This window comes from Mastigoproctus giganteus, chromosome 11 (genome assembly GCF_048544385.1).
Source record: "Mastigoproctus giganteus isolate SK-2022 chromosome 11, ASM4854438v1, whole genome shotgun sequence".
NCBI lineage: Eukaryota > Metazoa > Arthropoda > Arachnida > Uropygi > Thelyphonidae > Mastigoproctus > Mastigoproctus giganteus.
Genome location: NC_143585.1, coordinates 79,692,704 through 79,708,067, shown reverse-complemented (window position 1 = coordinate 79,708,067; position 15,364 = coordinate 79,692,704). Strand labels below are relative to the sequence as shown.

The 15,364-nt window shown below is 38.3% G+C and overlaps 1 protein-coding gene across 6 annotated transcripts in view; it reads left to right on the top strand.

Annotated features, from left to right (window-relative positions):
• Positions 1-15,364, top strand: part of LOC150078178 (FERM domain-containing protein 4A-like) — a 418,597-nt gene that overhangs the window by 175,217 nt on the left and 228,016 nt on the right. The window lies entirely within an intron of this gene.

Sequence of the window (15,364 nt, the reverse complement as noted above, 5' to 3'; positions counted from 1 at the left end):
GCAGTAAAATGTATGTTTGGTTGTCATGATTGCCATTTGTATGATTTCTCATATTTCCATTAATTACGCATTTTACCCTTTGGGGAAGATATTTATGGCAATTAGGTATATTAGGTGGAGTCTTTTTATTGGATTTCATTCACAGATATATATCCCATCTAACAAATGCATTTCGAAAATTTCTGCAACGCACAATGCAGCGCAAAACACATTATTTGCAAAATTCACAAGTGATGCAGTTTTTTTGTCTGCCACTGTATATGAGTTGGCATATGATACCAGTTTCTTCCTCACATCTCTGGGACGAAATGTAATTGAACTTATTTGAACAACCGCACACTAATATGTTTTGTAGTATGTTCTTTGTTATTTCTTATTATTTATTATATTGATATTATATACTTTACTTCTAATGTGTTCTTTATTATTGGAACGATGGGAATAGAACTTTTTTAAAACTAAAGTCGCCCACAGATTCTAAGATAATGCGATTTTAAAATTTCTACAATTCATATATATATATAGTATCAGCCTGCCTTAAATACATTTATTTATATCTCAATACTTTTATTATTAAAAAAATAGTTAAATGAGGAGGCATTTAAATTTCTAATTTTGAACTTGTTGAATGTTTCCAAAAATGATAGTAAACTTAAGTTTATATTCGTTACTAAATGGCTGAGTTAATTACCCTTTAATCTGTGTGCTAATAATAAATTTCTGCATTTATCCGATATTTCCAAATTTCTTATGTATTTTTGTGGTATTAAATAATTTCCAATGGTCACTCTCAGCATGCCAATTGTTCTGAATTAACATTTAGGGAAACGGCTCCTCTTGTCAGAATTTACCTCTTGCAGATTTAATTTCACCTATTTCAGCAAAATATATAGTGGTTTCGCCATTTGTCACTTTTTTTTGAGAGAGAGGTCACTTTCGAATTCCTTCACAGATTGAATTCGTTGAGTCTCTGAAGAAATTGAGAGAGATTGAAGGTATTCGTAAAGGCATCTTCAGTAGAGGATTTTGTTAGCCGATCTTGGGCAGAGGGAGATTTCTGTAGGCTTGGTTGTTATAATTTTAGGTTTGAAGCCTTTGCTTGGAGGAGGGGGGGGGATTACTTAACTAATCGGTCTTCAATGGCTTCCGCAATCATAAAAAAACGGTAGCGCTTCGTCCCACAGATCCAAAATCTTCTTTTTTTATTCCTGAAATATATATTTTTTAAATTCTGTTTAGAGTATACAAATATTCGACATTTCATTAATGCATTGCAATACTTTGCACTATATTAATAGCATTGCAAATGTAATGTTTTTAATGAAAATTTAAAAATGTGTTTTCGCACGTGTTGTTTTCAAGGAAACAACACTTTTAATTATGCTGAAAAGAAAGCATGTTAAACATGAAACTGTTAGTTTTTTTTTTATTTATTTTAAAGTTTATAAAATGATTAAATTCAGCATTGCGCATATATTTTTACTTATTCTTCTTAGGATCTAATGTTCTCCAGTGCCTATTAAATGTTATTAAACTGCTGAAGTACGCTTTATGGTAACATCCACTAAATGGTAGGGCGGTTAATGACAGTAATGAAGGTATGCTGCTGCAAGAAGAGCTAGAAAAATTAGGCAGGTTGGGCTGAGAAATGGCAATTGAAATTTAACATTGAGAAATGCAAGATACTGCATATGGGTAAAGTAATCCCAGAGTAACGTACCAACTGTGGATTCAAGATAGAAGAAAATGAACAAGACCACCTGGGACAATTGTGCAATCAGATGTGAAGTTCTCTGAGCAATGCAGACAGGTTGTCAGAACAGCTTGTAGGATTTTGTCAATAATATACAAGAATTTTGCTGGCATGGATAAGGAGGTGATTATCCCATTGTATAAGAAAGTGGTCAGGCTACATCTTAAGTATTCTATACAGGTCTGGAGACTTCGTTTTAGGAAGGATGTAGAGCTGCTGGAACTGGTACAAAGAAGAGCAATGAGATTCGTGAGGAAACAAAGCGGTGCTCCTACCAACAAAGGCTTCAGTTTTGTAAATTGCAGCGTCTGGACACTAGGCACCTGCGATGTGATCTGATTGAGGTGTTTAAGGCTTTGAAAGACTTTAGCAAACTCAGTGCTGATGGGATTCTTCCTCTTGTTCAGACTATGCACATGAGGGAGCATAAATTCAAATTGAGAAAGGATGGCTGCAAGGAAGAACTAGACAAACTATTGGAGGGGATGGATAAGTGACATGGGAAGGGTTTTTTTTGTGTTTTTACATGAGAAATGGAGAATCCATTTCTTTTATTAAATTTATTTTGGCCTTTCTTTTAAACGGCAACTAACACGAAAATACACCTTCTGTATCAATAAAGTTGGCATATACTTATATTGTAGACCTATATAAAAGCTTCTTTCTTTATAAAGGCCATCATTATTATCCAGTATTCCATATCAACACAATATTCCATTATAAATGGAATATTGTGTTGAGTTAAAACGAAAAGCTTTTTTTTGCCAGAAACTCTGATATGGTGAAACATCTCTCAGTGCTATATGGTAAGAAAAAGGACCTTTGGCATTACAATCGTGATTGCTGCATTGTTGATATTGTTTCCAGAGCGCTGACTCCTTGTTTTTCAGCTTAACAACTCATGCCAACATTTGACGCATCACTACGCATTTAGACTTGCACATTCCGAGATTTGTGTCAAGAGAAGAACCCGACAATGCCAATAAGCTATTTAGAAATAATCTTCCAGAAGATCTGTATACGAAAAGCTGCTAATAAAACAGCTTTTTGCTAAACCACATACTGTATTATTTATATACCGCTAGTACTGAACTGCAGTGTTATTCCATTCACGTCCTACTCTTTTAGAAAAAAATATCACGTAATAAGGCTTCATAATAAATCCGAACAGGTAAAAAAAGTTAATGTTATTTTATAATGGCAATGTGTTTACACGGAACAGCACACGAACCAATGGGATTAATATTTCAGTTGTAGCAATGAGAGGATAAAAACGTTTTGCGAAAGACTACTATCTCATATAAGTCAATTTCTCATTCAAATTACTTTGAATTAACTTGAGTTTTTAACTGCCGTCCTTCACTACCCTAGACTGTAAAGGAAATTTCATTCATTGAAATGAATCCAGTTACTTCGGTTAAAGGAATTTGATAAGTGTTTTTAAAAAAAGTGTTTTATTTTTTATTCCAGTAAGTTTTTACTTGGAGAATCGCTACAACTTATTTCTGACTTAATTAAAAATAAGTCACAGACCTTAATTATGGAAGCGTTTTGTGCCCAGTTCCTTCTGCAAGGAACTGGGCACATAACTTTTCTTCTTTCCATTGTAGGGAAGTACTGAATACCTAAACCCAGCATTCGATATGTAGTATATTTAAATTCCTTTCCGTCTATTAGTATAGTTGCTCTGACACATGGATATGACAGCTCCCTCATCCATAATAAGAAATTGATAAGCCTGAGAACATAACTTCTGAAGAATTGAGAACGCTGTGACCTTACACGCGATCTTGTCAATACAGTATTATAAATGAAATGAAATGACATTTCATTCTATAGCCAATGCAGTACTGTGTATAAGGGGACATGCAAACTTTTCAGGCCACGCCCTTCCCTTTTACCAAATAATTGATTGCGCCTTCTTCCCAAATTAAATTTAAAATTGATATGGAAAATCATCTGAAAAGTGGCTACCCTCTACCCACCCTCCCTCCAGTATCCCTTCTTAGTCGAAGAAGAAGAAGGAAATGAGAGCATCTTTAAAATTAATATATTTATTTATGCTCATATTATTTTTATATGTGTGCAGTCATGTATTATAGTCATGATAACGTTTTAGCATTTCAGCTCTGCAGAAAAACATTTGACGGCATGATTGTAGTCAGTCGTCAGTACAGAGTTACTCACTCTGTGTTTCAATCCACGAAACTACAAGAATTTTATCCGAAAAATTCATTCTCGTAGTTTCTCTTTTGTAAACGCTCCTGATTCTGTGTTGTCGCCTCAGAGTATAAATATTATACTCTGAGGCAACCACAGAGTATAATATTATACTCAGACAATTATATTATATTTGCCTTCGGTTGATTGTTTTGAGTATTACTCGGCGTATCAATCACTTTCAGTTGCCATTTCATAAGGTTTATCGTGTGTTATATACTACAGTAGTGGCAAATGACGCAAGAAAGCAAGCTTTTATAGCATCAGCAAAAAAAAAAAAAAAAAACCATGCACTTCACTCATCCATACCCTCCAAGAATTTGTCTAGTTCTTCCTTGAATTTATTCAAACCATTCACTTCCACAACAACAGATGGAAGCCTGTTCCAACAATCAACCACCCGCTGGTTTAAGGCAAACTTCCGCACATCTATCCTGGAACCATCCTTCCTCAACTTGAATTTATGTCCCCTCATGTATGTAGTCGCAGCAAGAGGAAGGATGCCATTAACATTTAGCTTACTCAATCCTTTCAAGGCCTTAAACACCTCAATCAGATCTCCCCGCAGATGACTAGTCTCCAGACGTTGATTTGCAGAACCAAAGCCTTTCTAGTTTAGAGCACCAATCTAGTTATCCTTCTCTGCACCGGTTCCACAGATGTACATCCTTTCTAAAGTGAGGTTTCCAGACCTGTTTACAGTACTTAAGATGTGGCCTGACCACTGCCTTATACAATGGGATAGTCGCCTCCTTATCCATGCTAGCAAAATTCCTGGATATCATTGACAAAACCCCATGAGCTGTTCTGACCGACTGTCTTTACTTCTAAGAGAACTTCATTTCTGACTGCACAATCCCCAGATCTTTTTCATTTTCGACTACCCTGAGTGTAATGCCACACAGATGGTCGTTATGACAAATAGGTAACAGTAATCATAAGCAGTATCTTGCATTTGTCAATGTTAAACTTCAACTGCTATTTCTCAGCCTACCGACCTAAGTTTTCTATATCTTATTGCAGTAGATACCATCATTACTGTCGCTAACCACCCTGCCAACCTTTGTATCATCTGCAAAATTAGATATTAAGTTTGATATACTTTCATCATTATCTTTAAAAATATCGAAAACAACATCTGTACAGGTGTGTATTTATTGGTCAATTTGTGTTTTCCTGATAACTCATCTGGAGAAAACTCCATACACAATTTGCATTAAGGGATCCATGTTTATTAACAAGTTGCAAAGTAACATGTTGGGCTAATTATTCCTGTCAGTCATGCTAAAAATAGAAGAAAACTAAGGTTTTTCTTTAGTTAAGTAGAACTCAGATTACTTTGCTACAACTTGACGCACTGAGAAATAGCTATCCCGTCTTTTACAAATTTGTGCGAATAGAAATACCCAACTTGATATGACATGGAAAATTATATAAAGGAATAATGCGTTTTTCTCCCCACTTCGAAGGAATATTATGTTATCTTACGGCAAACCTAATCCGAGCTTGGAGAATCCGTGTAAAAGCATATACCTCCACGAATGATATAGTTCCTACGTATATGACTTAGCCTCATATTGATCCTATGCATGGAATTTTCTCATTCAGTTCCTAAAAAGGGTGGGTGAAAAATCCCTCCCTTCCAATTATCTTTCCGCTTCATTTACTGCCATTCTTTCCGAAGTGATGGAAAAATCATCAGCAGCCATTTCTTACTCTATCTTAAAATCTACCATCTGATTAGTGATCGCCAGTATGGATTCTGTCATTGTCGATCCATCGATGGTATATTGGCTATTGTCATTGTCCATCCATCGATGGTATATTTTGCTTAGTTAGCCTCAAGCCTTCTAAAACTCAATCCTGTCTTATTTCTCATACAAAAAAAATCTACTGCTCCTATGCTTATATTCAATGAAACTCAGACCTCTAGACAAGGTTTCTGAATCGAACATGGAATCATTCCAAGAAGTTTATTTTAAGAATACCAGGTCATATTCTTATCTTTTAAATCTGATATCGATCTACATGAAACCACCAGGAGCATCATGTCACTTAAATTCCTTTATAATGCCGAGTTCCAACCAAAGGCAGCGTTGATCCACATATCCATTGATTGAAGAAGGCGAAAATTATTTGGTTGAACTATTTAACCAGAATAAGAAAAATATATGCGCTGCTTTAGGGAACTGAAGAGATACGCGCGATCACTACTGGCTACGCCCCCGCGTGTGAAAAATACCCGAGTTCGAATTATATTAATGACAAAAAATTTTTGTGTCTTTTTCACAAAGTGGCTGAGTTAGTCGGACTAAGGAGAGGACAGTATTTTTTTCTCCGGAAACTCAAAACAGGCAAACTGATCATAGAATACATGCAGTAGGGTCTAAGTCACTGATATGCCTATAACAATACTATACTGAATTACTGGCTACAGCTTAAAAAAAGAGAAATATTCGGAACGGTTGCTTGTAGTGGACAGGCGTCAAATCAAGAAAAATGGATGAAACTGTTGTTGAGATCCAACATACCATAGATATTTCTCGATATCTATTTTTGAGAGAGGTGTATGATTTGTGTTAGTGGATATGCTATTTCCCAGCTTTCAGTTTTGCCTAACACGTCTGCAGTATTTCAGGGTATGCAACGTCAAGTCCTAAATCATTATCTGTAACATTTGCACAGAGTTCACGAATTATACAAGACCATCTTTTGTTGCGGTTACGTTATGAAAAACTACCATCCTTTGGTGAGCCACCAGTAAAAATCCTGTCCAGTATGCAAGTGTTCTAAGACTCCTATCCGCAGTCTGGAATATTTAAATTAATTCTTATAAACTTATCATAAATTTTCGCCAACACATTTCCCAATTCTTCGGGACAGCTGATCGAGAATCCCTGTGGTAATACTAGTACGTAAAAAAAAAAAAAAAAAAAAAAAATTAAATAGCACAAGAGCAGTAGCGTGCAGTTATCTTGAACAGGTGAAGTGGTAATTATTAAATCAATATAGTAGTTACAAAAAAATTTCTGAAAAATGTTTTTTTTGCACTTGTTGTTTTCTGCGATACAAAACTTTCATTAATTCTGTTAAAAAGCATTATAAACATGAACTATTTCTTTTTTTTTCTTTTTTTTTCCCATTTTCAAGAAATTTAAAAAAATCATTTTAACTCCGGGTGTCGCAAAAATCACAGCAGCAGGTGCATCGTTGACAAAGTACGCCAATCAGCTTTTTGGGAATAAAACGAAATAATTATAAGTGGGGACGTATTTTATTCTTAAATTTTAATTCTATATTGGATAATATGATCAAAAATGTTTCAGTTCGAGTTCTGCCAAACCTTGAAATCTTTATGACAAAAGTTAACGTTCATATCTCCGAGATACTTTGTGAAAATTGTTTTAAGTTATCGAATCCATATTATTTAATCCAAATATTCAGTTTATATGTGTAAAATTAAGTATAAGGGTGACAGAACAACTTTCTCTATTCAAACATCCGGTCAGCCACTTCATTCTTTTGTAATATTGTAATTTGAGATGTTGTTTTTTTTTTTTTTTTGTGTATTTAACCTTGAGTCAAATTGAGATCTGTTTTAAGAATCTTGTGCTTATCGGAAAAGCTCCAGTTACTTAATGACTTTTCTGTTAAGAGTTTCTAATATACAGCTACACGATTCAACATTTGCAACATCATACTGATCCACAACGTTACTGCTCTGCGTCGTTCGTTTTTGCGAAACCCTGTAAATAGAATATCAACACGAAGCAGACTGATGGGAACGAATTCTTTCCTTTGCGGGTCTTCATTACATGAACTAGAAGCTGTAATTCTGATGATATAACAAGCACAATTTCTGTTAATTGTCTCGTCATAAAAAATTGTCTAAAACAGCAACAGTTAAATGCAGTGTTATTGGAAGAAGAATCTAAATATGATAAAATACTTACATTGACTTCAAGAAAACATTAATACGAAGTGTATACTCGTATCTGATTGACAAGTTTTCTCGTAGCTTTCGCAATGCATGCAGAGTTACACAATAACAGCAGAGCTGCATAGTAACTGTTCTGTTAATGGAAATGGAAGTTGCTGTGTAACGTTGTTAAGGTCTATGGGTTACTTAGCGTTAGTATAGTAAACGAAGTAGGCCGCCGTAGCCTAGTGGTCAGTTGCGCGGGTACATAAGTACACGTGCCTTGAGTGACCGGGGTTCAACCCCGTGACTGCTGAATACGGTGCTGTTTCTTGTATTCTGTCTATTTTGTTAACTCCTCTGACTATTTGGTCATCCCGGAGTATAAACAGAAAATTTTATTTTTATTTTGTTATCCTTCCATCTCAGATAGACGATCTACAGTCTCACTTGGAGACATCTTTTAAGATGTCCTCCCACAGGATTTGAGTCTAAGCCTCTCCAGAGGAGTGAAAAGTGACGAACCCGCTATATTATCGCGAAAAACAATGATTTATTTTACAAAACAAGATACTGTACTTAAATTTTAAAGTTACTAGAGGAAGCATCCTTCAGTGGCTAATGTGGAGGAACGTTGTTGCACAAGAGGTAAACGATCTGAATGTTCATAATCGAACTGAGTTCTTTTTAATTTTAAGTGAACTTCGGTTCATTTAAAAAAAAATAATAAATAAATATTTCGGGAGGAATAATTTCTGACGAAGAAATGTCGCAAAGTAGTCTCCAGTTACCGATCTTCCAAGTGGCACATGATCGGTGACAACAGTGCCCTCATAATCGTCGGTCACTATGACCATTTGTTTCACTTCATTTTTGATTGCCGGAGACATTCAGAGAGGCAAGGTGAAGATGGATGCTTCCACTGAGCTGATTGTGACTCCAAGTCCGACTCAAAGTTGCATGTCTGTCTCATCAATGGCAACAGTGCATTTTAAAAACTCTTCACCTTGTTAGTAACGTGCGAATAACTGCATTGCAATTTCTTTATATTCCGCTTGTTGTCCATATGACAGCAAATGTGGGACCTATCGGGTCAGATGAACAAAAAGCGGAAAATCTTAAAAAAGTTAAAAAAAATCTTTCGTTTTTTTAACACCTCAGTTAAAATTCGGTGAACAGATTTCGGCATTCTAGATTCGTTGGCTGTTGCAGAAACGTTCTGCACAAACATTCCGCACTGCCAGCTAACATATCCCACAACCAGAGCGAGATGGGCAGTTTGACCTTCCTACCGGATTCGACAAGATATGGACCTGACAACCATCACCGATGAAGACATACTGCGGCTTTGCTGCCAACACGCCGTTTGGCGAACTGAACTGGTTACTCTAACCCAATTCCCTTTAAAACCCCATCCCCAGGCAGGGGAGGGAGGAGACAGGTCTCTGTCTCCTCCTCTTCCCCATCCCTTCCCCCCATACTTCGCCTGGGGGGGGGGCTCGTCCCCACTGACCTCTTTGGGGATGCCTACTCTATCATCCCCATCCTTCTACCTGTTTCTCCCAGTCTCCCCCCCATTCTAACTAAACAGACTCAGTACACCCCTAATAATGCCACCAAATTCTAATCAGCGTCAAAAAATTCAACCGCTTTCTCGTAAACCTCTTTCGGCCTTTCCAAATTCTAGTGTTCACCCCTCCCCTTTTTTTTTTTAGGAATTGCCACTGAAATCCTCGGAAAATAGATGGCAGGACCTGCCAGAATACTTAAATAATCTACTGGGTGCCTGACTTGCCTCCTCGTAGTAGTAGTGGCATGTGATGCAAGAAAGCAAATGTATGAGCTTATGCAGCATCAGCCAAAAAAAAAAAAAAATCAAACCATTCCCTCCAAATGCCTGTCCAGTTCCTCCTTAAATTTATTCAACCTATCAACTTCCACAACGACAGATGGAAGTTTGTTCCAGCAATTAACCACCCACTGGCTAAAGGCAAATTTCCGCACATCTATTCTACATCTCTCTTTTCTTAATTTGAATTTATGCCCCCTTAGGTTCTTTCTTTCTTTCTTTATTAACAAAGAACAGCAAGCGGCCCCTAGCCAGAAACTGACAAATCCGCTATGTACATGCATAGATATATATACAATGATATATATATATGATACAATATATAATGATACATACAATGATATATACATATAATCGTGTTAATTACAATGTTATAGGTGTGATGAACATGTATCATGTTCACAGAGCAAATCACATCACGTAATTAATCAGAAGTATTACTTGTGTCCCAGGAACCACAAGACAGCAGTCTTTTCCTATCCTAGGAAGAACGAAAACCGCACCCACTGAAGGTAGTGCTATATACCAATGGGTGTTAGCTAATCCTGTATCCACAGCTGCCCAAACTGGGGTACCAGCTAATAAAAAAAAAAAAAAAAAAAAGAGAATAGATGGCAGGCGATATCAGTTTCAAGAGGCTATAGACATTGCAGGTGTTGGGTTGGTTCCTTGTTGTTGATATGTTGATAAACTTGAGAAGAATTGCTTTCTTTTAGTGAAAACAGCAGAGCAGAACTGTTGTAGAGCTGAGAACGATTGAGAATTTTCAGTCAGCGCCACTTCATTTCCTTCAGAGAAGTTGCTGACAGCAGCTTGTAATGTATTTCTGTCATCGTGGTACAGGTTGCAGCGATACAGAATGTGCGTCCAGGTTTCCTCAGCACCACACAAGCAGAGATTGGTGTCAGACAAGGCAAATTTAAATAGTTTGGAGTTGATGGAGCCGTGCCCAGTAAGTATATACGATGTTGTTAGGCTAGGAGAAAACCATTGGCGGACGCTCTTGTTGAGAGGGAAGGTAACTGCAGGAACAAAAGAGTGGGTGACTTGACCAGTAGTACTGGAATCCCATCGTGATTGCCACACACTGATAAGTTCATTCCAGATTCTCCGTTTCTCGTCTTTGATGTTAGCAGTTAAGTTGCATGAGATGCCGAGAATCTCGCCGGGAACTCCGTGCTTTAGACGATAGCATAGTCCTTTGAAAATTACATGCAGGTCTAGTGGTAAGACTCCAGCAAGGACCTGCAGAGCAGCAGAGGACACTGTCCTGCAGGCCCGGAGCATGGCAAGCAGCATAATCCGTTGAATGGAGATGAGCTTGGAACGGAGTTTAACATTAACGGCTCTATGGAACCAGACTCCCGAAGCATATAAATAAAAAATAAATAAATTTTCTGTTTATACTCCGGGACGACCAAACGGTCAGAGGAGTTCACAAATAGACAGAATACAAGAAACAGCACCGTATTCAGTAGTCACGGGCTTGAACCCCGGTCACTCAAGGCACGTGTACTTATGCACCCGCGCGCCTGTTGTTATTGGTACGAATACTGCTGTATAATATAGTAAGAGAGTCTTCCTGTTTAGTCCCCAGTCCGATTTGGAAATTCGGATAACTGCTGCAGTGAACTTCTTAATCTTCGAGGCGAGGTGATTAATATGAGAGGAGAAGGTTAACCTGTCGTCTAAAATTACGCCAAGATGTTTTAATTCAGGAACAAAAGGGATTTGCTTTCCGTCTATCTTTACATTTGGAGGTCTTCTATAATCTAACTTGCCTTTAAAAATCATCAGTTTTGTTTTTGTGGCAGATATTCGCAGTTTATGTATACTTGACCACTTGATTAGCTGAGAAAGAGTTATATTGGCTGATTGTTCTAGTTGCAGACGTGATCGACCTGGAATTAGAAGAACCAAATCATCGGCGTAGGCGAAGGCAGAGATATTGTCAGGTTTTTGCGTGAGCCAGCTGTCCAGAACTATGTTCCAGAAGAGGGGCCCCAGAACTGATCCCTGGGGGCATCCTCTTGAGATGGTCCTTGAGAGAGAGATTGCTGTTTTGAGATTACTTGGATGAGTCTATTTTGGAAGTAGCTTCTAATAACTTGGAATAGTTGCTGAGAGCACTTGGCTTTGGTAAGACGATTGAGAGTGCTCTCCCACCAGAGGGAATCGAAAGCTCCCTCGAAGTCAATGAATATGGCCATTTCATATTTTGCCCTCGAAGCTGATATGTGGTTAACTAAAGAGACCAAGGCGTCTTCACAGGATTTTCCCTTCTTGAAGCCAAATTGGGATGGAGACATTGTTTTGGCCTTCAATTAAATCTGCTACTGTGGGTGCTAACAGTCTTTCAAATAGTTTGCCAAGGTTTGCCAAAAGAGAGATGGGTCTGTATGCTTTGGGATCAGATTTATTTTTGTCCGGCTTGTGGATAATTTTGATCAGAGCTACCTTCCAGAGATTTGGAAATATCCCCTCAGTAAGACATTTGTTGTACATAGTTAAGTATTTCTGGAAAGATTTCAGCAAATTTGATAATTACAGCATTTTCCACAAGATCTAAACCCGGACATTTATGGATATTTATTTTGCTTAGGGCCAGCTTTAGCTCGGGAAGAGTGAAGAGATCTGTTGCATATGAGGAGTGGTAGGTTGAGTTACTATTCCTGATAGATATTTATTCTGGAGTTTCTGTGGTGAGATCGTCCAGGGGAAGCAAGCGATCCAGGATGGCGTTAACTGAATCATTCCAGTTAGTGGTTTCTGTGTTGTTGTTCACTACAGTGTTGTACACTTCATGAGAGTGATACTTGTTTTTGCTAATTTTATATAATAGACCCCAGGGATCAGAATTTCCTGTGGAGTGAACTAAGTGTTGCCAGGAGACAAGTTTTTGTTTTGCAATTGTATTTACGTATTCATTCCGCTGGCCTTTATAGATATTTTTTAGTCTGGTGACTTCTGGTTCAGGCCAGTACCTTCTCCGTTGAAAGTCTCTGCGTGCTTTGTGTACTTTTTTGCGCAGAGTGGAAAGTTCAGCTGTCCACCATGGAACTGTAGTATGCTTGCTAATTTTCTTCTTAGCGGAGCGTTCTGTAGCACCAAGTAAGGCAGCCTGTACATAGAATGCATATTCTGAGGAATTTAACTGGTTCAAAGACCGGCGAGTGTCAACGTTAAAATCCTGGTGAATTGAAGACATAAATAAAGGCCATTTGATGGTTTTGATAGAAAATCTTTTGAGATCTTTTGGAGGAGGAGAAGGAGGGGGACCTGTAGAATTTGGAAGGAGAGATACCTTAAAAGTGATTGCTCGGTGGTCACTGTTTGTGTAGTCAGTATGTATGGTCCAATCAGAGATCCTCGACGATATGGCGGACGTTGAAATGGTTAAATCAATGTTTGATTCTCCGTGGACGTTTGAGAAGGTATGCGGTTGGTTGGGTAAGTTGTGCAGATTTAAATTGTAGGTGAATAAAAATTCCTCCAAAATCCTACCTCTGTTGTCCAAGACACTGCTGAACCATAAGAAAGATTTTGCGTTTGAATCAGTTGTAATTATTAAATATGTGGGATTTAAAATAGCAAACACCTGTTCTAGATATCTTTGTGATAAATTAATATCTGCTGATGGTGGACAATATAGTGACAGTAAGTAGAACGAGAAAGTTGATGTAGAGACTAAAATACAGGTGGAATTTTGATTACATAAGCCAGAGATAACAGTGATATCCAGCTTGTTGTTGAATATGACGATGGCAGATTTAGGATTTGTTGCAGAGGACTGGATGATTCTTGTAGTCATGGGATATCCCATAACTTTGGAAGATTGCCCATAAATGTGCTTGGAGACATAAGGTTCCTGAATGCATATTATATCAAATAAATTTTCTGTTGCAATGAGCCTGATCTCATCAGCAACGCATCTAGAGTGTTGTGCATTGATCTGCATGATTGTAAGTTGGAAGGGGCAGTCTGGTTCGCTGCCTAGCTATGCAGAGAGAGGCACACTGTCTGTCCTTGGTCTCGGGATCGCTTGTACCGCTGGCTGTTCATTATGATTGCCAAACGATGGCATTACCAAGAGACCTGCGGGCCACATATCTGTGTTTAGATATCTTTCTATATTGGGACTTTTGATCTTAATCCGGAAAGAGGAATAGGATGGATGCCTGGTATGGACCTTTATGGGGGTACCGGGTATGTTGAGCTGCTTCAGAAGGTTTTCGATTTGTTCTACTGTTGTTTCCGGGCATAGTCGACTTATAAAAATGCTGGTAGGCCTTGCCCTCCTTCCTCTACGCTGCACTGTTTTGATACCCAATGTGTTCGGATTAGAGCCAATAACTGCATCACGATTATGAGCTGCTTGGGTGAAGAAGGTCTTGTCTTGCTTGGAAGTAACGTTACTGTTGATAGGTGTTGATTTCATTCTCCATGCTCTTGGTTCAACTGTCTTCTTAGAACTATTTTCAAACGGCATGTTGTGACCATCAGTTGTATTTGTTGCATTACTGTCCATTGTTGGTCGGAAGTAATGCTGTTGTATGTTTTGCTGCAGATAGCTCGATTTGGGCTGTTTGGAATTTTTGTAGTTCAGTTTTGAACCTCTGACGGCCGCTTTAGTTGGTCTTTTGGTGTTCTGATGCGTTATTTCTCCTTGTGCAGCTAGTAACTGGTGTGTAGTCTGATTCGGTCTGTTTAGCTGAGAGGATCTGTCTCCTCTTAATAAGGAATCTGGAGTTTTTCTTTGTGTGATTTTTTGATAAATTCTAAATAGTCAGAATTCCTCAGCATTTCTTCAAGAGGACTAGAGACCTCAAAAGCAGGTTTATTATTATTATTATTAATCGGCACCTGAGGCCTTAGGTTCGTAATCTGAACAAGTGGAAGGATCCCATCAGAATTCAGCGTGCTCAACCCATTCAAGGCCTTATATACCTCAATCACATCACCGCGCAGATGCCTAGTCTCCAGCCACTGCAATTTGCAGAACTTAAGCCTCTCTTGGTAAGAGGATCCCTTCATTCCCCTCACCAATCTTGTTGCCCTTCTCTGTACACGCTCAAGTAAATCTACATCCTTCCTAAAATGAGGCCTCCAGACCTGTACGCGGTACTCAAGCGTGGCCTGACCATTGCCTTATACAGAGGGATAATCACCTCCTTTTCCCTGCTAGCAAAATTCCTATATATCATTGACAAAACCCCATGACCTGCCCTGGCAGCCTGTCGTGGCAAAGTGTGGCCAACGTTGGGTCCCAATAGGGGGCCCAACGGCTAAATGGTCAGAGAAACAACAGAACATAACACTACACAACAAACCACTCACACACTTTTTAAATCTCTGGCCTCCACAGAGTTCTGTATCACTTACAAAGAATACAACGCGGAGATGGGGGAACCCCCGTACCGTCAGACAACTAACACACTTTGCTTTGCTTTGCACAAACATTCAATGCAGGAACTGTTTCAAGCACACTAACGTTGAGGTTAAACTTAAAGTTATTATCCTGATAAATGTCATTCGCGCACACTTACACCGTATATAAGTGTGAGTAGTGTGCATTATTTTTGGAATAACCCTAGTATATTGTTATCTGAAAGATTGTAAAGAT